The following is a 27,101-nucleotide window of genomic DNA, read 5'->3' as shown; positions in this document are numbered from 1 at the left end:
GGAACATGTTACTCTGATATTATAGAAGGAAGAAAAGTTTAATAATAGATGAAATTTAAAAATAGATTTAACTAGCCAAGTAATCACCACAAATGAGTATAATAGTAGAGGAAACACAGAGCATTATGGAACACACAGCAGGGTGCCACAACTAGTCTAAGGTCAGACAATATCTCCCAAACAAAGTGAAGTCTTTAAGGTGATTCCCACAGGATCAATAGGAATTATCCAGAAAAAAAGGAGAGAAGCATTAGGGAGAGGTGGAGGAGAGTGTCCCAGAAAGAGGGAATAGTATGTCTAAAGTCCAGAAGCAATGAACGCTGGTTAATTTGAGGAACAGAAAGAAGTTGAAGATGGCTCTTGTGGGAAGTGTCAGACATAGGGTAGGAAAGACAGCTGGAGGCTGATGAGAAGGTGCCTAGTAACTAGGTGTAGAATTGTAAATTTATCATAAAGGAAGCAAGGGGTCACTAGAGAGTTTTAAGAAGGTGAGTGGGAGTGATATGACTGAGTCTTCATTTTAGAAAGACTGCTGTGGCTACATGTAAAGAATGGATTGGAAGCAAGAGGTCCAGGTGACAGATGAACCATCTCTGGACTGGGATGGTGGTTAGTGGTAGTAGGAGTGGTGGAAAATGGACTGAGTTGAGAGATATTTAGGAGGTAGAATGAATAGAACTGGTTCTATGCTGATTAATTTGGAAGGTTGTGAAAGTTAGAGAAGTAAAAATGACTCCATATTTCTGGTGCAGGTGTCTGGGTGGGTAGTGGGATGATTCACTGAGTGAGGAACACAGTGAGGAACAGATTCTGGGGAATATGAGTTTCGATGTGGACATTTCAAGGTTTAGTTGACTGTGGGTCAACCACGTGGTACAGATGCTCAAAAAGAAGTTTGACAGATTTTGATATGGATACAGATATAGATGATTTTTTTTTTTAATTTCAGGAAAAGGACTTGGAATGGAAAGTAAAAATTGTCTAGGTAAGGATGGGAATTTTGCCTAACAGCTTTTAAGCCCAGGATCTTCAGAAAGTCATCACGATCACCAGCAGAGCTTCACAGAAGGCCAGGTAAGGAGGAAACAGGACCAGTAAGAAGGCAAAAAATGTGCTTGTTTCTGAAAATGGAAACTTGAATAGGAAACTAACAAATGCCTCAAGGATTATAATGAAATATCATATGGAGAATGGTGCCCAATTTTTACTCATCTCCCTTAGGACAAAAGAACAAGAAATGATCTACAACAGGAGAGATTTCTAATAAATTAAGGTAAAGTAAGGTTGTTAAAATTTGAAATGAGCTGTTATAATTGTGGTAGACTCTTATTGCTTTGAGTATTTTTATGTCATAATATTTTTTCTATCTCAGATATTTTAAGTACAACTGCTCTTGAGAAGTGCAGAAATCTTTTCCATGCCTTTTATGCAGATCTGTCTTCTGTATATAACACGCAGCTATGATTTTTAACCTTTAAAAGACAAAGTCACAAGGCCAAAAGCAATTTTTACTTCTCAGTGAAGGAACTGACCTGTGCCTCCTTCATAGAGAACAGTAATTGGATACATTTCTGACCCAGGATCTTGCACTTGCAAACCCATCTGCAAGTTTCTGAGTTGAATGTGGTGCCACGAAGCACACCCAGAAAAAGGATTCCCACCTTCAAGATCCACAAAGGCTATGAAAAGCAACCTGTGAACTCAGCTTTCATGTCTTTGGGAAAGAGTTATATTTAATATGCTCAAGAATCCCAGCCAGCCCCAAAAAAACATACTTTAGAGGTAGGAAAGAAGCCTCGAAGCAAAACAAATCCATCTTCTCTTTCTACTTTCTCAGAGAAACCACTGGAGGCTCCCTAAGGCAAGATTCAGAGTTGAGAATCTTATCCAGGTCCCACATTCATGGCAAAGATGGGTCGCCTAAGATCTCTTTCATTCCCTCTGTATTTAAGGACTCTATCCCCAATACTTTATAGTAATATTTTCCAGTACTCATGATTAAGCCAAGAACTAATCTTGACCAATGTTTAATCTACAAGGGTGATTTTTAAAAACCAGAATCTTGAATCTACCTTAGGTCCTTCATAGCCAAAATGCTCAAACTGTTCGAGTCTAAGAGTGTCCACATGATGTAATTATGTTTCCTGAACATACTTATGAGGAAATATGTAATGACAAAAGCCCCTATTAATTCCATAACACTTTCAAATTTGTCTTTGAGTTACAAAATATAGCTCAAAAATTATAAAGTTATAATTGTAAATTGTGGAGAAGATTATAGAGAAAAATTATAAAGAAAGTAGAGAGAAAAGGTGAAACAAGATATGCATGTATATAAGGTATTCTTCGGCCTACAGACACTTAGACATACATAGGAATAGAACAGAGATTGGCAGTCCTTGTTAATACTGGAATCACCTAGGACCTTTATAAAGTACTGATGTTTTAGCCCCACCCCAACCAATTAAATCACAATTGGTAGGGGGAGGGGCCCTGAAGGGGATCTGACTTCTGGCTGTTGGTCAGGGTAGGGTTAAGAACCACTGAATTAGAGGGTCACTTAACAAATCCAAGGCCTCATCGGATGCTCACGCCTGTAATCCCAGCACTTTGGGAGGCTGAGGTGGGTGAATCACCTGAGGTCAGGAGTTTGAGACCAGCCTGGCTAACATGGTGAAACCCCGTCTCTACTAAAAATACAAAAATTAGCCGGGCATGGTGGTGCACACCTGTAATCCCAGCTACTCGGGAGGCCAAGGCAGGAGAATTGCTTGGGCCTGGGAGGCAGAAGTTGCAGTGAGCTGAGATTGGGCTGCTATACTCCAGCCTGGGCAACAGAGCAAGATTCTATCTCAAAAAAAAAAAAAACAACAACAACAAAACAAAAAAATCCAAGGCCTCTAGGGTCTGAAAACAACAGGTTATAAACCATTCTTCAGAGCTTTAGCTTTTGTTTTATTTTGTCTTTCCATCCACTTTCCCTGAAGGCTTAATCAACTAGGCCTGCGTACCTTTTTCAACATCACATTAGCCCACTGCCCTACCAAAAGATTCAGAGAAAAAGTTCAGTCTCATATTTCAACTACATCCTCTTTCAAATGCCTTATGGAGTTGTAATGTAGAGAAACGAATGGAAATAAAAAAAATAAAATGAATAATCCATTGAAACACAAACCAATAGATTGTCAAACTTTCTGAAGCTCAAAAAATTGCTTTTATTGGTATATCATTTAGTAATACTCATTTAATTCCAATTCATAAAATCATCTCCTTACATTTATGACTTATCAGTAGACATCACTTATTTTCCAGAAAATGCTTGGAAGGCAAAGCTTTCAAAAATTGATTAGTCTTTAACGACTTGAAATATATTATTCTGCCTTTCTTGATAGAAAGAAGAACTAATCTTTCTGAATTGATGGAAGACGAGATTACATTGAATAAAAACAAAGACACAGCATGTGGCAACTACATAGCTCATTCTTTAGGCCTCCTAATTTGATATTTGCTGAGAAAAAGTGAAAAATTATCATTGTTGTTCTTAATATGTATTTGCAGAATTTCATTTCTGTATGGTAAACAAAAAGAATCTCCAAATTCTTTCCTAAAGAGTTCTAAATAGTACAAAAGATTACCAAAAATTGTTTCTGAAGCTTCACTCTTTTATGGACCTGAAGTGGTGTAGTTGGAAGTGGAGTGTTTTGTACATTCACACAGGTAAGCTCTATTTGCTAAATGTTTAAAGGGCATACCTTTATTTAAGTCTTTCAAATAGAATTGATGGTTGATAGACACCATCAAATAATTTGATATAAAGTTTCAAAACAGTTATTGTGATTACCATGTTGTTTGGGGCATTATCCCTTTTTTTAGTCATGTTGCTAAAGTAAACGTTGTTTGCTCATCTTATTTCCCTCTGTTCTTCCTTTCTTAGTTGGCACTTTTCTTTGGTCCTGTCTTATCATCATGACTATTATTATTCCTCTTTATTACAATAAATACAAATACAAATCTCAAGGCAAAATACACAGGAGAATGAAGACCCACACCACACTTGAAACTGAAGTGCAACTGACGTAGTAAAAAAGAAAATGATGAATTCTTAAACAGCCCAGATACCTATTACAGTAAGTCTGCAAATATATTGTACCTGGAGTTAAAATGCAACCTCATGCTCTATAAGCTTTATTGTGTATAATGAAAATGTCTAAGAAAAGGCCAGTACCTGAAGAAAGAGCTATGGGAAGGGTCAGCTAACCAGAAGGCACCTTTTTTTCTGGCACAGTGAGACCATCTAAGAACTGCAATCAATCAGGGAAATGAGGCTCTAAGGTAAAATCAGGAAGGCCAGGCAGTCTGCAAATAAGGGGAAGGGAATTATCAGCACAAAGCTGTGATTCAGACACCAGACAAACAGTCAGAAAGTAGAGAATACAGAGCAAGCCAAGGTCAAGACAGTGATGCATGAAAAGCTGGGTCCAGGTCAGAACAACAGATCTAACAGTGAGACATTGGAGACTTGGTCTCATCCATCCATCAGAACCTAACACAGGCTACCTCCAACAGAGAGCTTTGGAATTCTTCCCACTGAAGACAACTAAGACAACCCGAAAAGTGGCCCCAAAATGTAACTGATACGTAGGCAGCTATCTCAATCACATGCTGATCCTTCCCACATTTATATAGCAAATACCATAATTTATAGAGGCATAGTGATATGTTATATTTTAATTACATAATTTGTTTAGGTTTTATTGTTAATATGCAGAAGTTACAATTCCTCTTTGACAAAAGTTTAATGTTAAAAAGTAATTTTTGACCGGGCACGGTGGCCAACACCTGTAATCCCAGCACTTTGGGAGGCCGAGATGGGCAGATCGCTTGAGGTCAGGAGTCAAGACCAGCCTGGCCAACATGGTGAAACTCCGTCTCTACTAAAAATACAAAAATTAGCTGGGCATGATGGTGGGAACCTGTAATCCCAGCTACTCAGGAGGCTGAGGCAGGAGAATCACTTGAACCCAGGAGGCGGAGGTTGCAGTGAGCCAAGATTGCGCCACTGCACTCCAGCCTGTGCGACAGAGCGAGACTCTGTCTCAAAAAAAAAAAAAAGAAAAGAAAAAAAAAGAAAAAAGTAATTTTTTAAAGTCTGCCTTTTAAAGATTTTTAGGTTTTGAAATGTTTTAAAAACACATTTTTTAAATAAAATGTCTATAGAAATAAGTGTATTTAGTTATCAAAAGAGTATTATTTCAAATCAGTCAGAAAATTATGGATTATTCAACTAGTTACATATTTGGGAAAAATAAGTTAGACCCCTATCTCACATCAGACATCAAAATTAATTTCAAGCAGAATGAAGACTTAAATGTACTCATCTCTTAATAAATTGCAAGAGTAAAACAAAAAATTTACTCAAACCCTGCCAAGACATATTTCCTATTTTAACATGAAATACTATAGTATTAATCATTTAAGATTTTTAAATAAAATGTGTTTTTAAAAATGTTTTAAAAATGTTTCAAAACATTTTAGGTCATACTTTCTTGTGAGAACATGATGATAAAAATACAGCGAGTACCTGATTTTAAAATCTATTTCAAAGCAACAATAATTAAAACTGTTCTAAAAATGGAAAAATTGATGAACGAGAACAGAGATCCACATATATGCCTATATATGTATACATACATGTGGAAATAAATGTCTATAGAAATAAGTGTATTTAGTTAATCAAAAGAGTATTATTTCAAAGCAGTCAGAAAATTATGGATTATTCAACTGGTTACATATTTGGGAAAAATAAGTTAGACCCTTATCTCACATTAGACATCAAAATTAATTTCAAGCAGAATAAAGACTTAAATGTACTCATCTCTTAATAAATTGCAAAAGTAAAACAAAAAATTTACTCAAACCCTGCCAAGACATATTTCCTATTTTAACATGAAATACTATAGTATTAATCATTTAAGATGCCAATATCTAGCTTTATTGAAAGGACCAGTGAAATGTCTACTTTTATACATTGCTAATGAGAATATAAATTAGTGCAATAAATATGGAGGGCAATTTGGCAAGAATTAACAAATGTCTTTTAAAAATTTTTATACTCTTTAATAATTTCATTTCTAGGAATTTATGATAAGGAAAAATTGAAAAATATCTACGTATTCAAGAAGAAATGGATTATATTATGATACAAACATGCTACCACTAAAAAAAGTGTTAGAATTTATTTTACATGTTATAAGTGGTTTTATTATGACATGAGAAAGTTACATGAAGAAAAGTGGTTTAGAAATCAGTAAAATTAGCATAATTTCCTAAGGGTGATGAAATTACCATCTAAGACAGCACAATAGTTTCAAAAGTGCCCTCCAAAACATAGAAGCCATTATGCTACTGAATTGTCAGTAAAATAGATAGGCAACATACACCAGATGACAGCCATCAAGCTGGAGGTGGGTCAATATTCATAAATAATTTATCTCTATGAAAAACCATAGCACTCTATACTTTCAGCAAGATATAAGCGAGTCCAAGCTAGCAATACAAATGGCCCTGGCTGTTTTTTTAAGCCACTATCATCCTAGCTAAAAAAACTCTTATCATAAAAGGTCCAATTGACCTACTACCCAGAATGCCAAAGGAACTTGGTGGTATTGCCTGAAAATCACAAAGAAGAAAGAACAGAAAGACTGTCAAGATACTATAATTGGGCAATGTTCTGATATGTGAAATGGATGGATTTTTCAACTCTCTCAGATTCTGACCTTCTCCACATTTAATGTGAAATATCACAGCCTCTTATGTGGCATAGCATATATAATCTTGGAAAACATCCTGATTTTCCAAAAGAATGAATACTATCAACTAAAAAAAAACTCAACAAACTATTAAACCAGTAAATATAAGTTTGTAAAAGATTGCTGTGAACAAGTCCTCCAGCCACAGCAGTGTGTTCCACCACTGAAAGCCCAGGTTAGAAAAAATCAGGCATCTTCCATGGGAAAAGGACTTGGAAGCAGCTTAACACTACTTCCCACCAACCTTCCAGGTGGATCCCTGGAGCTAGTTGGTTCCATACACATTCCCTTCCCCACTATAGGTCCCTGGATCCCTGAAGCCTCCTTCTCCATTCCCAGGCCAGGCTCTCCATTTCCTTGGTGTTCACCCTAGCTTCAGCTACAAATAAGCAACAGTGCCAAGAGTACCTGGACTCCTTGCAGAAGTTATATGGTCACATGTTCCATCAAAAAAAAAAAAAAAAAAAATGGGGACTAGAATCTCTTGCCCTATAACTTGAGAGTGGGAGTGACATACCAAACTGAAGGTGTCAACCTGTGGGGAAGTCATTCAGAGGATGGATCCCATCAGCAGGAATCATTTGTAAATAATCCGGATAAATACAAGTGTGCCTTTCCTTAAATAAAGCACCAAAGTACTTTCACATAAATGTTTGTGAGTAGGAGCCCTCTAGCCAGACACACTGGAGAAATGAGTCGGCATGTTTATTGGCACTCTCATCTAAGCTATTTCACCTTGGATAGAGTTGATTAGCCCCTCTTAGAACTGTTCTCTTGCCTGCTGCCTTGTAACACGTCATTTTCTTAGCCAGCTAGCAAAATGCTGCAGTGGTTGTTTTATGAACTAATTCAAGCACCTGGAATAGCCAGCTAATTAGACCATTCATATTTTTCAGGTTTGGGTTTTGCTGGGCTAGAAAGATCTGATATATCGGCTAGCATTTACTCGCATGCAAATAACAGGGTCAGGAATCATTCTATAAATCTCAATTCATTTCTGAGGTGTTCCAGTAAAATAAGCAATCAATTTGACCAACTGGAATTCTTCACTTTAGGATCTGCATAGTACAGAACAACAGAAGCAGTAGAAATTGCAACAAGCCCTAGGCTACCAAAGTCTATAAGATTCCTAGATACTCCTTCAAATGGAGTTTCAAAAACAAATTGAAAAATTTCATAGCTTCCAAGTCCCTCTGCCTTACTGAAGAAAGGTTATCTTACAGGCATCATTGGATATTGTCTTCCCTACCATAAGCCACCCATCAGCATGCTCACATACATCTGATACATCTAGCTACACTGCACTCAACAACAAGAGATTTCATATAATTAGTTCCATGATTGACATGAAAAGTTTATGAAAATTCACCAAAAGCAAAGTCATCAAGTTAGACAATTTGAAATCACCATGTCAAATAACTGATATCATGCAGAAAATATAATTTAACTCCAATGCACTTTAGTTAGGAACAATAATAAAAAGATAACTAGTGTAATCAAATATTTAAACATTTAGAATACATTTCCGAATTAACCATCAATCAAAAAATTAAAATAGAAGTTATAAAATACTTAGAAAATACTAAGAAAAATAATGTCTAACTATACAAATACCAGGATGATTACACATCATATATCAAAACCGTGGTCCACAGTTAAAGAGTTCTTAAAGGTTCTGTCATAAATGCTTACCTCAGGAAAAAAAAATGTTCGACAATAATTATCTAACCATAAGGAGTTAGGGAAAAAGAACAGCAAAATAAATTCAAGAAAATGGAAAAAATAATACAAATAAGAGCAAAAGTTAATGAAAATGGCAGGAAATATATAATGAAGACAATTGCTAGGGTTTAAATGATTTTCCCCCTCAAAACTCATGTTAAAATTTAATTGCCTTTGTGATGATATTCGGAAGTGAGACCTTTAAGAAGTGTTTAGGTCATGAGGGCAGAGCCCTCATGAATACACCCATATCATTATCACTTGAGTGGGTTCATATTGCAGAAGTGGGTCTGCCTCTCCCCAGCACTCTTTGCCTTCTCACCATATGATGCCTTCCACCATGTTATGCCACAGCAAGAAGGCCCTCACCAGATGCAGACATCATGATCTTCGACTCCCTGGCTTCCAGAACTGTGCACTAATAAATTTCTGTTTGTTATAAATTACCCAGTCTATGGTATTCTGTTATAGCAGCACAAAACTGACTAAGACAAGAATTAACAAAGTTCAAAAAAAGAATAACATATGAAAATCTCTAGAGAGAATAATCAAGAGAGATAAAAAAGAGAGAGGCCTTATATTTTAAAAACTCAGGAATAAAATGGGGCTAAAACTATAGTTGCTATAAAGATTAAACAAATATAATGGTGTTATGAACAACTTTGTGCCAATAAATTTGAAAAGTTAGATTAAATAAATAGATAAAAACTTATCCAAAAAATCTTTCAAAAAACTAGAGAACATAAAGAGTCCTATAAGCTTTAAAGAAATTGAATCAGTACTTTAAAATATTCCCATTAAACATGCACACACGTCCTTAGATCCAGATAGATTTCTAGGAAGTTCTACCAAACATCACAGCATTGGGCAATTCTAATTTATTACAAACTATTCTACATAATGGAAAAAGAAAGACCATTCTCCCAGTGCATTTGTGATATAACTTTGCTTTCAAAACCAGACAAGGTATTCTAAGAAAAAAAAAAAAGGCTGGACACAGTGGCTCACACCTGTAATCCCAGCACCTTGGGAGGCCAACACAGAAAGATTGCTTGAGCCCAGGATTTTGAGACTAGAGTGGGCAACATGGTGGAACCCTGTCTCTATAAATATTTTTAAAAATTAGCCAGGCATGGTGGCATGTGCCTGTAGTCCCAGCTACTTGGGAGGCTGAGGTGCAAGGATCACCTGAGCCCAGGAGGTTGAGTCTGCAGTGAATCTTGTGATTGTGTCACTGCACACCAGCCTGGGTGCCAAAAAAGAAAATATGAAAATATAGGCCAGTCTTGCTTATGAATGGATATAGATGCAAAAACCCTAAAATCCAAACTTTTTGTGAAACAAATCAGACAATATATAAAAAAAGATAAGTTTTTATGACCAAGTTGATGTTTCCTAGGAATGCAAGATTGGTTTAATATGAGATCAATTAAAGTAATTCACTACATTAACAGTGTAAGGTAAAAAAGTTCATATCTTTATAAAGGCAGAAAAAGTTAATAAAACTCTGAATTCCCTTAATATTTTAAAAATAATAGCAACAACCTCCTTAGCAAATTGGGAATAGAAGCGAACTTTCTTAACCCAATAAAGGGGATCTCAAAAAACCCACAGAAACCTCATACCTAATGATTAAACTGAAAGCAGTTTCTATAAACTCAGTTTCAAGACAAAGAGACCTGTTATAATCAGTCTCATTCTACATGATACTGGAGGTTCTTGCACAGTAAGGAGGTAAGAAAAAGAAATAAAAGGTGAAGGATTGTAAAGAAAGAAAACCATCATTATTTGCAGATGATATGATTGCTTACACAGAAAATCTTTAACAAGCTACGGATAAAAATTTAAATAAGAGTTGTTGGATTCCAAATTGATACACAAAAGTAAATTGCATTTCTAGATAACACAACAATTCACTAAAAATATAATTTTTTAAATATACTGTTTAAAATATCAATAAACATTTTTAAATACCTAGGATACAATATAGCAAAGAATGTGTAAGACTTTTACAGTGAAAACTAAAAAAAAAGTCTTAAAAGACATTAAATCCTTGAGGAATCACCACACTGACTTCCACAATGGTTGAACTAGTTTACAGTCCCACCAACAGTGTAAAAGTGTTCCTATTTCTCCACATCCTCTCCAGCACCTGTTGTTTCCTGACTTTTTAATGATGGCCATTCTAACTGGTGTGAGATGGTATCTCATTGTGGTTTTGATTTGCATTTCTCTGATGGCCAGTGATGATGAGCATTTTTGCATGTGTTTTTTGGCTACATAAATGTCTTCTTTTGAGAAGTGTCTGTTCATGTCCTTCGCCCACTTTTCGATGGGGTTGTTTGTTTTTTTCTTGTAAATTTGTTTGAGTTCATTGTAGATTCTGGATATTAGCCCTTTGTCAGATGAGAAGGTTGCAAAAATTTTCTCCCATTTTGTAGGTTGCCTGTTCACTCTGATGGTAGTTTCGTTTGCTGTGCAGAAGCTCTTTAGTTTAATTAGATCCCATTTGTCAATTTTGGCTTTTGTTGCCATTGCTTTTGGTGTTTTAGACATGTAGTCCTTGCCCATGCCTATGTCCTGAACGGTATTGCCTAAGTTTTCTTCTAGGGTTTTTATGGTTTTAGGTCTAACATGTAAGTCTTTAATCCATCTTGAATTAATTTTTGTATAAGGTGTAAGGAAGGGATCCAGTTGCAGCTTTCTACATATGGCTAGCCAGTTTTTCCAGCACCATTTATTAAATAGGGAATCCTTTTCCCATTGCTTGTTTTTGTCAGGTTTGTCAAAGATCAGATAGTTGTAGATATGCGGCATTATTTCTGAGGGCTCTGTTCTGTTCCATTGATCTATGTCTCTGTTTTGGTACCAGTACCATGCTGTTTTGGTTACTGCAGCCTTGTAGTATAGTTTGAAGTCAGGTAGCATGATGCCTCCAGCTTTGTTCTTTTGGCTTAGGATTGACTTGGCGATGTGGGCTCTTTTTTGGTTCCATATGAACTTTAAAGTAGTTTTTTCCAATTCTGTGAAGAAAGTCATTGGTAGCTTGATGGGGATGGCATTGAATCTATAAATTACCTTGGGCAGTATGGCCATTTTCACGATATTGATTCTTCCAACCCATGAGCATGGAATGTTCTTCCATTTGTTTGTATCCTCTTTGATTTCATTGAGCAGTGGTTTGTAGTTCTCCTTGAAGAGGTCCTTCACATCCCTTGTAAGTTGGATTCCTAGGTATTTTATTCTCTTTGAAGCAATTGTGAATGGGAGTTCACTCATGATTTGGCTCTCTGTTTGTCTGTGATTGGTGTACAAGAATGCTTGTGATTTTTGTACATTGATTTTGTATCCTGAGACTTTGCTGAAGTTGCTTATCAGCTTAAGGAGATTTTGGGCTGAGACAATGGGGTTTTCTAGATATACAATTATGTTATCTGCAAACAGGGACCATTTGACTTCCTCTTTTCCTAATTGAATACCCTTTATTTCCTTCTCCTGCCTGATTGCCCTGGCTAGAACTTCCAGCACTATGTTGAATAGGAGTGGTGAGAGAGGGCATCCCTGTCTTGTGCCAGTTTTCAAAGGGAATGCTTCCAGTTTTTGCCCATTCAGAATGATATTGGCTGTGGGTTTGTCATAGATAGCTCTTATTATTTTGAGATACGTCCCATCAATACCTAATTTATTGAGAGTTTTTAGCATGAAGCGTTGTTGAATTTTGTCAAAGGCCTTTTCTGCATCTATTGATCTAGAACTAGAAATACCATTTGACCCAGCCATCCCATTACTGGGTATATACCCAAAGGACTATAAATCATGCTGCTATGAAGACACATGCACACGTATGTTTATTGCAGCACTATTCACAATAGCAAAGACTTGGAACCAACCCAAATGTCCAACAACGATAGACTGGATTAAGAAAATGTGGCACATATACACCATGGAATACTATGCAGCCATAAAAAGGATGAGTTCATGTCCTTTGTAGGGACATGGATGAAACTGGAAACCATCATTCTCAGTAAACTGTCTCAAGGACAAAAAACCAAACACTGCATGTTCTTACTCATAGGTGGGAATTGAACAATGAGAACACATGGACACAGGAAGGGAAATATCACACTCTGGGGACTGTTGTGGGGTGGGGGGAGGGGGGAGGGACAGCATTAGGAGATATACCTAATGCTAAATGACGAGTTAATGGGTGCAGCACACCAACATGGCACATGGATACATATGTAACAAACCTGCACATTGTGCACATGTACCCTAAAACTTAAAGTATGATAATAATAAAAAAAAACAAAAGACATTAAAGAAGATTAAATTGGAAAAATATATATATCATATTGTTGGATAGGAAGACTGACTCTCATACATCAGTAATTCCCCCTAAACTGACCTATAACTTCAGTGCAATTCCAATTGAAATCCTATCAGAGTGTGTATGTGTGTGTATGTGTGAAACTCAACAAGCTGATTATAAAACTGACATGAAAGAATAAAGGGCCAGCTGAATTCAAGACCCTCCTGAGGAAGAACAAGGCATAGGTGTTGAGTAGAAGATTCACCCTACTAGATATTAATACTTTCTATAAGCTACAGAGATTAAGGCAGTGTGATAGTAATAAAGGCATAGATTAATAGACCAACGGAATAATAGAGAGCCTAGTAACAAACCCATGCACATATAGAAAATGGATTTATGGCAAAGCAGGCAGCACAGATCATGAGAAAAGATGAACTACTCAATAAATGACCCTAGGTCAATTGCTTATTCAAATAGAAAAAAAATAAATTGTATTCATATCCCACACCCTAACACAAAAAAAGGAATTACAATTAAGCTAAATACTTAATATGAAAACAAATTTATAAAAATTTCCAAAGACACTATAGGAGAATATTTTTCTTCATACCCTGTTTCAAGAATAAGAACAAAAATGCAAATTTCTATAAGATCAATAAATCAAGTTGTATTAAAATTAAGGGCTTGGGCTGGGCGTGGTGGCACGCGCCTGTAGTCCCAGCTACTGAGGAGGCTGAGGCAGGAGAATTGCTTGAACCCAGGAGGCAGAGGTTACAGTGAACCAAGATCGCATCACTGCACTCTAGCCTGGGTGACAGAGCGAGACTCTGTCTCAAAAAAAAAAAAAAGAAAAAGAACTTGGGTTTTCCATTAAGAATGAAAAGCAACAGTGCACCAGCTCTACTAAGGGACAGAATGCCTCCTCAGTGGGTCCCTGACCCCTGTGCCTCCTCACTGGGAGAAACCTCCCAACAGGGGTTGTCAGACACCTCCTACAGGAGAGCTCTGGCTGGCATTAGGCCAGGGCCGCTCTGGAATGAAGCTTCCAGAGGAATGAGCAGGCAGCAGTCTTTACTGTTCTGCAGCCTCCACTGATGATACCCAGGTGAACAGGGTCTAGAGTGGACCTCCAGCAAACTGCAGCAGACCTGCAGAAGAGGGACCTGATTGTTAGAAGAAAAACTAACAAATAGAAAGTGATAACACCGACATCAACATAAAGGACCCCCACACAAAAACCCCATCCAAAGATCATCAGCCTCAAAGATCAAAGGTATATAAATCCATGAAGATGAGGAAAAAAAACAGTGTAAAAAACAACTGAAAATTCAAAAAACCAGAATGCCTCTTCTCCTCCAAATGGTCACAACACCTCTCTGGCAAGGGCACAAAACTGGATGGAGAATGAGTTTGACGAACTGAGAGAAGTAGGCTTCAGAAAGTGAGTAATAACAAACTCCTCTGAGCTAAAGGAGCATGTTTTAACCTAATGCAAGGAAGCTAAGAAACTTGATAAAAGGTTACAGGAACTGTTAACTAGAATAACCAGTTTAGAGAGGAACATAAATGACCTATTGGAGCTGAAAAAACACAGCACGAGAACTTCCTGTAGCATACACAAGTATCAATAGCCAAATTTATCAAGTGGGAGAAAGAATATCAGAGATTGAAGATCAACTTACTGAAATAAGGTGTGAAGACAAGATTAGAGAAAAAAGAATGAAAAGGAACGAACAAAGCCTCCAAGAAATATGGGACTATGTGAAAGGACCAAAACTATGATTGATTACTGTAACTGAAAGTGACAGAGAGAATGGAACCACTTCAGGATATTATCCAGGAGAACTTCCCCAACCTAGCAAGATGGGCCAACATTCAAATTCAGGAAATACAGAGAACACCACTAAGATAACTCCTCAAGAAGAGCAACCCCAAGACACATAATCATCAGATTCTCCAAGGTTGAAACAAAGGAAAAAATGTTAAGGGCAGCCAGAGAGAAAGGTCAGGTTACCTACAAAGGGAAGCCCATCAGACTAACAGTGGATCTCTCTGCAGAAACCCTACAAGCCAGAAGAGAGTGGAGTCCAATATTGAACATTCTTAAAAAAAAGAAGAAGTTTTCAACCCAGAATTTCATATCCAACCAAACTAAGCTTCATAAGAAGAAATAAAATCCTTTCCAGACAAGCAAATGCTGAGGGATTTTGTCACCACCAGGCCTGCCTTACAAGAGCCCCTGAAGGAAGCACTAAATATGGAAAGGAAAAACCGGTACCAGCTACTGCAAAAACACACCAAAATATAAAGACCAATGACACTGAAGAAACTGCATCAACTAATGTGCAAAATAACCATGACGAAAGGATCAAATTCACACACAACAATATTAACCTTAAATGTAAATAGGCTAAATGCCCCAATTAAAAGACACAGACTGGAAAATTTGATAAAGAATCAAGGCCCATCAGTGTGCTGTATTCAGGAGACCCATCACACGTGCAAAGACACATAGGGTCAAAAAAAGGGATGGAGGAATATTTACCAAGCAAATGGAAAGCAAAAAGAAAGCAGGGGTTGCAATCCTAATCTCTGATAAAACAGACTTTAAACCAACAAAAATCAAAAAAGACAAAAGGGATCAATGCAACAAGAAAAGCTACCTATCCTAAATATATATGAACCCAATACAGGAGCAACCAGATTCATAAAAGAAGTTCTTAGAGATTTACAAAGAGACTTAGATACCTGCACAATAATAGTGGGAGACTTTAACACCCCACTGTCAATATTAGACAGATCAATGAGACAATATTAACAAGGATATTCAGCACTTGAACTCAGCTCTGGACCAAGTGGACCTAATAGACATCTACAGAACTCTCCACCCTAAATCAACAGAATATACATTCTTCTCAGCACCACATAGCACATATTCTAAAATCAACCACATAATTGGAAGTAAAACACCCCTCAGCAAATGTAAAAGGATGGAAATAATAACAAACAGTCTCTCAGACCACAGTGCAATCAAATTAGAACTCAGGATGAAGAAACTCACTCAAAACCGCACAACTACATGGAAATTGAACAACCTGCTCCTGAATGACTACTGGGAAAATAATGAAATTAAGGCAGAAACAAAGAAGTTCTTTGAAACCAATGAGAACAAAGAGACAACGGACCAGAATCTCTGGGACACAGCTAATGCAGTGTTGAGAGGGAAATTTATAGCACTAAATGCCCACAACAGAAAGTTGGAAAGATCTAAAATCAGCACCCTAACATCACAATTAAAAGAACTAGAGAAGCAAGAGCAAACACATTCAAAAGCTAGCAGAGGACAAGAAATAACTAAGATCAGAGCAGAACTGAAGGGTCAGAGACAAGAAAAACCCTTCAAAAAAATCAATGAATCCAGGAGCTGTTTTTTTAAAAACATTAACAAAACAGATGGACCACTAGTTAGACTAATAAAGAAGAAAAGAGAGAAAAATCAAATAGACACAATAAAAAATGATAAAGGGGATATCACCACTGATCCCACAGAAATACAAACTACCATCAGAGAATACTACAAACGCTATTACTCAAACTAGAAAATCTAGAAGAAATGATAAATTCCTGGACACATACACCCTCTCAAGACTAAACCAGGAAGAAGTCAAATCCCTGAATAGACCAATAACAAGTTCTGAAATTAAGGCAGTAATTAATAGCCTACCAACCAAAAAAAGCCCAGGACCAGATGGCTTCACAGCCAAATTCTACCAGAGGTACAAAGAGGAGCTGGTATCATTCCTTCTGAAACTATTCCAATCAATGGAAAAAGAGGGAATCCTCCCTAACTCATTTTATGAGGCCAGTATCATCCTGATACCAAAACCTGGCAGAGAGAGACACGACAAAAAAAGAAAATTTGAGGCCAATATCCCTGAAGAATATTGATGTGAAAATCCTCAATGAAATAGGGCAAACCAAATCCAGCAGCACATCAAAAAGCTTATCCAACACGATCAAGTTGGCCTCTTTCGTGGGATGCAAGGCTGGTTCAACATACACAAATCAATAAACGTAATCTATCACATAAACAGAACCAATGACAAAAACCACATGATTATCTCAATAGATGCAGAAAAGGCCTTCAATAAAATTCAACAGCCCTTATGCTAAAAACTCTCAATAAACTAGGTATTGATGGAACATATCTCAAAAAAATAAGGGCTGTTTGTGACAAACCCATAGCCAACATCATACTGAATGGGCAAAAGCTGGAAGCATTCCCTTTGAAAACCAACACAAGACAAGGATGCCCTCTCTCACCACTCCTATTCAACGTACTATTGGAAGTTCTGGCCAGGGCAATCAGGCAAGAGAAAGAAATAAAGGGTATTCAAATAGGAAGAGAGGAAGTCAAATTGTCTCTGTTTGCAGATGACATGACTGTATATTTAGAAAACCCCACTGTCTCAGCCCAAAAACTCCTTATTGCTATAAAGAGAATAAAATACCTAGGAATACAACTTACAAGGGACGTGAAGGACTTCTTCTAGGAGAACTACAAACCACTGCTCAGGAAATAAGAGAGAACACAAACATGTGGAAAAAAATTCCATGCTCATGGATAGGGAGAATCAGATCATGAAAATGGTCATACTGCCCAAAGTAATGTATAGAGTCAATGCTATTCTCATCAAGCTACCATTGACTTTCTTCACAGAATTAGAAAAAAACTACTTTAAATTTCATATGGAACCAAAAAAGAGCCTGTATAGCCAAGACAATCCTAAGCAAAAAGAACAAAGCTGGACGTGTCATGCAACCTGACTTCAAACTATACTATAAGTCTACAGAAACCAAAACAGCATGGTACTGGTACCAAAACAGATACATAGACCAATGGAATGAACAGAGAACTCAGAAATAACACCAAACATCTACAATCATCTGATTTTCGATAAACCTGACAAAAACAAGCAGTGGGGAAAGGATTCTCTATTTAATAAATGGTGCTGGGAAAACTGGCTAGCCATATGCAGAAAACAGAAACTGGATGCCTTCCTTACACCTCATAGAAATATTAACTCAAGAGGGATAAAAGACTTAACTGTAAAACCCAAAACCATAAAAACCCTAGAAGAAAACCTAGGCAATACCATTTACCTTGGGCAAAGACTTCATGACTAAAACACCAAAAGCAATTGCAGCAAAAGCCAAAATTGACAAATGAGATCTAATCAAACTAAAGAGCTTCTGCACAGCAAAAGAAACTATCATCAGAGTGAACAGGCAACCTACAGAATGGGAAAAAATGTTTGCAATCTATCCATCTGACAAAGGTCTAATATCCAGAATCTACCAGGAACTTAAACAAATTTACAAGAAAAAAACAAACAATGCCATGAAACAGTGGGTAAAGGCTATGAACAGATACTTCTCAAAAGAAGACATTTATGCAGCCAACAAATGTATGAAAAAAAGCTCATCATCACTGGTCATTAGAGAAATGCAAATCAAAACCATAATGAGATACCATCTCATGCCAGTTAGAATAGTGATTATTAAAAAGTCAGGAAACAATAGATGCTGGAGAGGCTGTGGAGAAATAGGCACACTTTTACACCATTGGTGGGAGTGTAAATTAGTTCAACCATTGTGGAAGATAATGTGGCGATTCCTCAAGGATCTAGAACCAGAAATATCACTTGACCCAGCAATCCCATTACTGGGTATATAGCCAAAGGATTATAAATCATTCTAATATAAAGACCCATGCATACATGTGTTTATTGTAGCACTATTTACAATAGCAAAGACATGGAACCAACCCAAATGCCCATCAATGATAGACTGGATAAAGAAAATGTGGCACATACATCATTAAAAAATCAGGAAACAACAGGTGCTGGAGAGGATGTGGAGAAATAAGAACACTTTTACACTGTTGGTGGGACTGTAAACTAGTTCAACCATTGTGGAAGTCAGTGTGGCGATTCCTCAGGGATCTAGAACTAGAAATACCATTTGATCCAGCCATCCCATTACTGGGTATATACCCAAAGGACTATAAATCATGCTGCTATAAAGACATATGCACATGTATGTTTATTGCGGCACTATTCACAATAGCAAAGAGTTGGAACCAACCCAAATGTCCAACAACGATAGACTGGATTAAGAAAATGTGGCACATATACACCATGGAATACTATGCAGCCATAAAAAATGATGAGTTCATGTCCTTTGTAGGGACATGGATGAAACTGGAAACCATCATTCTCAGTAAACTATCGCAAGGACAAAAAACCAAACACCGCATGTTCTCACTCATAGGTGGGAATTGAACAATGAGAACTCATGGACACAGGAAGGGGAATATCACACTCCGGGGACTGTTGTGGGGTTGGGGGAGCGGGGAGGGACAGCATTAGGAGATATACCTAATGCTAAATGACGAGTTAATGGGTGCAGGAAATCAACATGGCACATGTATACATACGTAACAAACCTGCACATTGTGCACATGTACCCTAAAACCTAAAGTATAATAACAAAAATTAAAAAAATAAATAAATAAATAAATAAAAATAAAAAAAAAGAAAATGTGGCACATATACATCACAGAATACTATGCAGCCATAAAAAGGAATGAGTTCATGTCCTTTGCAGGGACATGAATGAAGCTGGAAGCCACCATTCTCAGCAAACTAACACATGAACAGAAAACCAAACACCACATATTCTCACTCATAAGTGGGAGTTGAGCAATGAGAGCACATGGACACAGGGAGGGGAACATCACACACCAGGACCTGTCGGGGGGTGGGGGACAAGGGAAGGGAGAGCATTAGGACAAATACTTAATGCATGGGGGGCTTAAAAGCTGGATGACGGGTTGATAGGTGCAGCAAACCACCATGGCATATGTATACCTATATAACAAACCTGCATGTTCTGCACATGTATCCTAGAACTTAAAGTATAATTTAAAGAATTGATAAGGGTTATAGATTAGATACCCTTTAATGTAAATATTCAAATTTCTTTTCATAAAAAAGCAGATATATTGAGCTATAATTGAAATACAAAAAAACTGTACATATTTAACATATATGATCTTATTAGTCTGGACATATGGTTACACCCACGAAATGACCACAATCAAGATATGAATATAACTATCACTCCCACCAAAGTTTCTTCATGCCCTTTTTAATCCCACCTTCCATCCCTCCCACCCCACCATGCCCCACCTCAGATAACACTGATCTGCTTCCTGTCACTAGAGAGTAGTTTGCATTTTCTAGAGTTTTACCTAAATCAGCCATGCAATATGCATTCTTGTCTGACTTCTTTCATTCCACATTATTTTAAAAAAATGAAAATCAAGCAATAAAGAAGAAAAAATATTTGTAATACATATAACCAATAAGGAGGGTGGTGTTCAGAATATATATGTATATAAGGAGCTCCTACAAATCAATAAGAAAAAAGCAAATTCAATAGGAAAAATGGGCCAATGACATGGACCAGTACTCCACAATAAGAGAAAACACAAACATATGAAAAGAGGGTTGAGGGGGAGTCATTCACTGAGTTCACCCCAGAACATTTGCATGGCCTATACTTTCATACGCACCATGAGTAGCCTGTTCTTTTCTTGGCTGGGAGGTAAATGAGGACCCTGTCCATAGACCAGGTGGCCACGAGGGGAATGGGCTGGTAGAGAAAGCTAGAATTTGTGCTCTGGTGACCATGGTGGTCCTGGCCCCATATATATTCACTATAAAGAGGAAGATGCAGCAGAACAAGATCAACACTGAATAACTAAGAAATGAATGCTTGTGCTCACTTTGGCAGCACATATACTAAAATCGGCATGATAGAAGATTAGCATGGCCTCTGTGCAAGGATAATGAGCAAATTCATGAGGCATTTCATATTTTTAGCAATCCCTTTACTGGCTATATAACCAGAGGAATATAAATCATTCTACCATAAAAGCATGCACACGAGTGTTCACTGAAGCACTATTAACAATCAAAGACATGGAATCAATGTCTTTGCAGGACATGCATGGAATCAACCTAAATGCCCATCAATGACACATTGGATAGAGAAAATGTGGTACATATACACATGGATACTATGCAGCCATAAAAAGGATGAGATCATGTTTTTTGCTGGAACATGGATAGAACTGGAAGTTATTAGCAAACTAGCACAAAAACAGAAAACCAAATACTGCATGTTCTCACTTATAAGAGGGAGCTAAATGATGAGAACTCATGAACACAAAAAAGGGAACAACAGATATTGGGGTCTACTTAAGGATGGAGGGTGAGAGGAGGGAGAAGAGCAGAAAAAATAAATACTGGGTACCAGGCTTAATACCTGGGTGATGAAATAGTTGTACAGCAAACCCCCATGACACAAGGTTACCTATATAACAAATCTTTACAAGTACCCCCAAACCTAAGAGTTAAGAATAAATACACAAAAGTTACAAAAATGAATAGTTAAAAGTCTGCAGTCATGCAAATATGATGCCAAGATTCCAGGAGACCTATACAAAATGCCCATAGCAGCATTATTGATAAAAGCAAAAAATAAAAATAAATAAATAAAAATAAAATAAAATGAGAAATAACTCAAAAGTCTGTCAATAGTAGAACAGATAAATTGTGATATATTTATACAAAGGAACATTATACGGCACTGGAAATTATTGATACACATTTCAACATGAATTAATCTCAAAAACATAATGTTGAGCAGAAAAAGAAACAAAAGAATACATGTAGAATGATTCCATTTATACAAAGTTCAAAAGCAGGCAAAATTAAATAGCATATTGTATAGGAAAACAAAGATAGGTGGCAAAGTCATGGGGAGTGAAACAAGGGGATATCTCACACAACACTCAACATGCCAATGAAAGTGGTGGTGACAAGAGGAAGGATAATATTATTGTGAAAGGGCACCAGAAGATTTCAATGTAGTGGCATTTTTTTCTCTTTTTTTGAGACAGAGTTTCACTCTTGTTCCCCAGGCTGGAGTGCAACAGAGCAATCTCGGCTCACTGCAACCTCCGCCTCCTGGGTTCAAGCTATTCTTCTGCCTCAGCCTCCTGAGTAGCTGGGATTACAGGAGTGCACTACTACACCTGGCTAATTTTTGCATTTTTAGTAGAGACAGGGTTTTACCATGTTGGCCAGGCTGGTCTCGAACTCCTGACCTCAAGTGATCTGCCCACCTTGGCTTTCCAAAGTGCAAGGATTACAGGTGTGAGCCACCGTGCCCAGCTAGTGTTTTACATTTTAATCTGGTGTGAGTAGAAGGATGTCTAGTTTATTCTTCTTTATGCTGTATGTATATTTTTTATTCTTCCATTTGAATATATGATGCATTTCACAATTTTTTAAAGGCAATGGACAATATAATGAAAATTGAAGAACTAAAGCTCTTGCCCTTTCCGACATGTTCAGCACACATTTTGTTTTGAATGCACAGAGTTCTTAGGGTTACAATTTAGCAACATGAGCAGTTAACAACCCAACCCTTGTTATGTTAATAGGAACACTGTGGCTAAACCACTAAACTAAAATTTCACTCCATAGACTTATTGATACTAAAGCGGAATGTTTCTTCAGAGAACTACATACCTCAATTTGCTCACTTTTCTTTTTCTTTTACTATGCGTTGACATTACCATTTATTACAGATAATCTACTAAATAGAATTGCCTTCCTTCTTTACAGTTCTTTCTACATTGTTTTGTCCAGGTAATTTTTATGACTTTGATACTAGCGTCTGACATGCAGGTAATTTAAAGTCAATAAATATAGAATGATAAAAATGAGCAGTCAGAAATTTTTATCTACTTACTTATTTATTTATTCATTTATTGAGACAGGGTCTCACTCTGTTGCCCATGCTAGAGTGTAGTGGCTCAATCATAGCTCACTACAGACTTTACCTCCCAGGCTCAAATGATCCTCTCTCCTCAGCCTCCTGAGTAGCTAGAACTACAGGCACAGCCACCATGCCCAGCTAATCTTTTTGAGTTTTAGATACAAGGTCTCACTATGCTGCCCAGACTGGTCTCGAACTCCTGGGCTCAAGCAATCCTCCTGCCTCAGCCTCCCAAAGTGCTGGGATTACAGGTGTGAGCCTCCGTGCCAAGCTCAGAAATTTTTTATTTTTTTTTTTTGAGACAGAGTCTTGCTCTGTCACCCAGACTGTAATGCAGTGGCACAATCTCAGCTCACTGCAACCTCTGCCTCCCAGGTTGAAGCAATTCTTCTGCCTCAGCCTCCCGAGTAGCTGGGACTACAGGCATGCGCCACCACGCCTGGCTAATTTTTGTATTTTTAGTAGAGATGGGGTTTGACCATAATGGTCAGGCTGGTCTCGAACTCCTGACCTCGTCATCTGCCCGCCTCGGCCTCCAAGTGCTGGGATTACAGGTGTGAGCCATCGCACCCGGCCAGAAAATTTTTTAAAGAACCATGTGACTTCTGCAAAGAAGGCATATTCAGTATTAACTTTTAACTAGATAAGACCTATAATGAGCTATTTTCACACACATACTGTTTTCTTTCAAAAATGGTAGAAGCTAATATTTATTTTAAGTCCGCATGGCAAGTTTTCCAGTTTTTTATAATACTTTGGATGACAGATGTCATTGCCGAGGCATCAAAAGCACTAAATTCCTCTTTGGAAGTGCTATTTGTCCAGTTTCACATCTGCCCTGTATCCTTTTCTCCTCGAAAAGACAATATTTCAAGCATTATCCCACTAGATATTACAAAACAGCTGAACTAGCCTGCAAATTAAAGGACTGCCTTGAACATAAATTTCTGATAAGGCCCATATTAATCATATGCCCCAAAGTTTAGATGATCACACAAAAGTAATTTTCTCACATAAAAGGTTTTTGCTTTCTTTTCGAAAAATCGTAAAGGCATGGTGTAAACATTACTATTCCTTTTCTCTGTTTCTAAATGGGTCTAGGTTCTTGTGTGAGGAAAAAGGACAATTAGTAAATGTAATTTTCTTATGCAGCCTCAGCTGGCTTCACATACCTCATAAATAGTTCTTATTCAAACATTCTAAAGATACACACAATTAAATAAAATTCATCCTAAGGCTGGGTATGGTAGCTCATGCCTGTAATCCTAACACTTAGGAAGGCCAAAGTGGGAAGATCACTTGAGGCCAGGAGTTTGAAACCAGCCTTGTCAACACATTGAGACTCCGTCTCTACAAAAGAAAAAGATTAGCCAGGTGTAGTGGCACACATTTGTAGTCCCAGCTACTTAGGAAGTGGAGGCTGGAACATGGCTTGAGTCCAGGAGTTTAAGGCTGCAGTGAGCCATGATCACATCACTGCTTTCTAGCCTTGGTGACAGAGCAAGACTCTGTCTCAAAAAAAAAATAAAATAAAATAAAAATAAAAATAAAAAATCCATCCTGGTTACATATTTCATCTGTTTCTTCATGTTCTGAAAGATCTAACATGGAACTTTCCCCTTATGTATACAATTTTAAAGAGTAAATGGCTATTCCAAGTCAATAAACTGGTGGCAAATTGAAGGATATTAATGTGTAGCTAATCTATTTTACATGATGGACTTTCCATTCTCCCCACAATGGGCCTCAGTATGTGATTTTGTTAAGTAACATTCAGAATGCTAAACTTGATTTTAAAAACTTGCAAGCATTCAAGATACTCTGCCATGAAGCCTCTAAAATTATAACTATATTACATAGAAGTTAAAAACAAACAAACAAACAAAAACCCTACACTTAGGGGTAACAGCGCTTAACCAAGGCATTGCTCATTGCTGCAAAGCTGCTCTGTATTAACCTCATGTTAAATCATTAGAGAGAATGGTGGGAGGCAAGGGACAGCTGGCCCCCTTGGACATGGGGGCGGAGGAATCCATGGCTGCTAAAGATTTTATAGGTGTTTTTTCCTTTTACAGGATAAAAATAAATAATTTGCCTTTGGTTATAGTTTCTAACTGATATTGTCACAAAGATAATTTCTGGTTGTGGTTTTTGCAATGCAATCTTATTATATTATTGTATTATATCTGGCTGATATTAGGTACTGGGTGCCCATTTGTGAAATGGAACTTAAGGAACTGTACATTTTTTATAAGAATCAATGCTATTTCCCTAACAGACAGTATCTGTCACGGGCAGATGATTCATATTGATGGCTCATAATTAGCATGAATTCCCCAGGGAATTTCTCCACTGGGTCCTCCTTTCACACTAAATTCAAGATATTAGCCAAATCCTGCTAAGGTGCACAGATTTGATTATCCAGAAAAGACAGATCAAGGTTCTTCAGACATCAAAACTTGCTTTGAAGAGAGAAAGACAACATAATCTGGTTTTGCAGTGGCAGATGGCTCATAACTTTGGCTTTGAATCTTGATCTTCTAAGCCAGTAGACAAGCGGAGACCTAAGAGTCATACCAATTATTCCAGCACCACATATGGTGAGCCAGCCTTTAAAACAGGCACTAAATTGAGACTTGTGATCAGTTTAAACTGCAAAGAAATTGAGGTAATTACAAGACTTATTGATTCCTCAGATAATAGCAATGATAGCTATCATGTACCAGGAGCCTACTATATAACCTGTGCATTTATGTATGCAAAATATCTGTGCCAGAGTTTTGCACACATAGAATAATCACAACAACCATGCAAAGTGGATATTGTTGGCTCCATTATATATATGAGGAAACTGAAGCTAAGAGAAGCTAAGTAACTTATCTCGTGTTAAGTAATTTACCAATAACTGAGCCAGGATGCTAACTCAGAGATGCTTGAGTCTAAAGCTTGGGCTCTTTTCACCACACTATGTTACTTTGAAGGGTTAGCAATTTGTCCTCAAGGCCTCTGTCCATGTTGGTGTTTAATACAGCTCAAAAACCATAAAGAAACTTGTCAGTGGTATAAACAGTAGTTTATGTTCAGCCTAATGTACTAGAACAGAGTGAGAAGTTAATACTGCTTGCCATTCTTCTTGTGACCAGTTCAACACCAGGTCTTTTTATTATTTCCAGTCTATGATTAAATATATTAGCAAAGACTGACTTCTGCAGAAGGAAAACATAGAAGAAATAAAATATCTTCCCAAAAGCTTGAAGCTCTTGCTTCATGAAGAGTAGGAACATCATGAATTGCAAATGTCTTTCAAATATTTTTTCCAGTAATAGGCTGTTTCATAAAAATAATGCAATGACCAAAGAAGTAAAGAATCCTGATTTTACCATATTTTCCAAAAATAGAAAGTTCATATATATATATGTATGATGATACATATATACATCAGTAAAATGTATGATTTTCTGATATAAACCCTTGTGTTAAACCTCTCATGATCATGGTCACATAAGAAGTTCTTGGGAGGTATAACAAGCACTACATATGATACCACAAGTCCTGAATCCCCTGCTCAGCCCCAAAACTGAGCCATTTAACTTCTCTCAGACTGTTTCTTTACCCTCCAAATGAGGATAGTAATTCTTACCTTTCAGACAGCAAGAATGAATTAGGTATTATATGGTGAAGCATTTTATAAATCATAAAGTGCTACACAAGTATATCACCACATTCAGAATACAGAAAAGGAATCAGACTAGAAACATTAGAAACTCTCCATTTCCCAAATTCTGTCCCTAGATGTTTTTCTGGGGGATGTTATACCCCACTCCACTTATTATTTTTGATTGCTTCAGTAGATGTCTAGCTCCAGCAATCAAACCATTCCATGACAAAGGCAGCAAATGCCCCCAAAGGACATTCCCTGTAGCCAAACGGCAAAAAGCTATTGGACCAATAGATCACTGGTATGGCTGTAACTTCAGTGCCCTACTTACAGGTCACCTAGAGTTTACAAAAAGTTTCACAATAAAGAGAAATGTGCAGTTTTTTTCTAGAATAAGCTGCTTGCTTGTATACACTAGAGCTTCAGGTTTTTTCTCAGAGACAAATTATACATCTCTTTGTTTTACGATGGATATATGTAAGTATAAGACCTGCATAGAGCAACTCAAACTCTGCCTTGAAAACTCTCTAAAATATTGTAGGAAATCTGTTAACTATATCCTCCAGTTAATTCCTAGTAATATAAACAGATTCCTTCCCTGCAGGTTTTGGTACTGATTAGTTGTGATGACAAATGAAAGTTTTTCATATTTAAAGAAACTATCCATTTTGCACACTCACAACAT

General features: G+C 37.2%; 1 protein-coding gene and 1 non-coding gene across 2 annotated transcripts in view; one reads left to right on the top strand and one right to left on the bottom strand.

Annotated features, from left to right (window-relative positions):
- PDE11A (phosphodiesterase 11A) overlaps nucleotides 1-27,101 on the bottom strand; it is a 433,775-nt gene that overhangs the window by 378,149 nt on the left and 28,525 nt on the right. The window lies entirely within an intron of this gene.
- LOC116809821 (U6 spliceosomal RNA) lies at nucleotides 20,688-20,790 on the top strand. The gene has a single exon (XR_004370004.1). It is a non-coding gene; the product is annotated as a U6 spliceosomal RNA (small nuclear RNA).

Source organism: Hylobates moloch, unplaced genomic scaffold (genome assembly GCF_009828535.3).
Source record: "Hylobates moloch isolate HMO894 unplaced genomic scaffold, HMol_V3 SCAFFOLD_1, whole genome shotgun sequence".
Taxonomy (NCBI): Eukaryota; Metazoa; Chordata; class Mammalia; order Primates; family Hylobatidae; genus Hylobates; species Hylobates moloch.
Note: the sequence above shows the minus strand (reverse complement) of the source record. Positions and strands in the feature narration are given on the sequence as shown.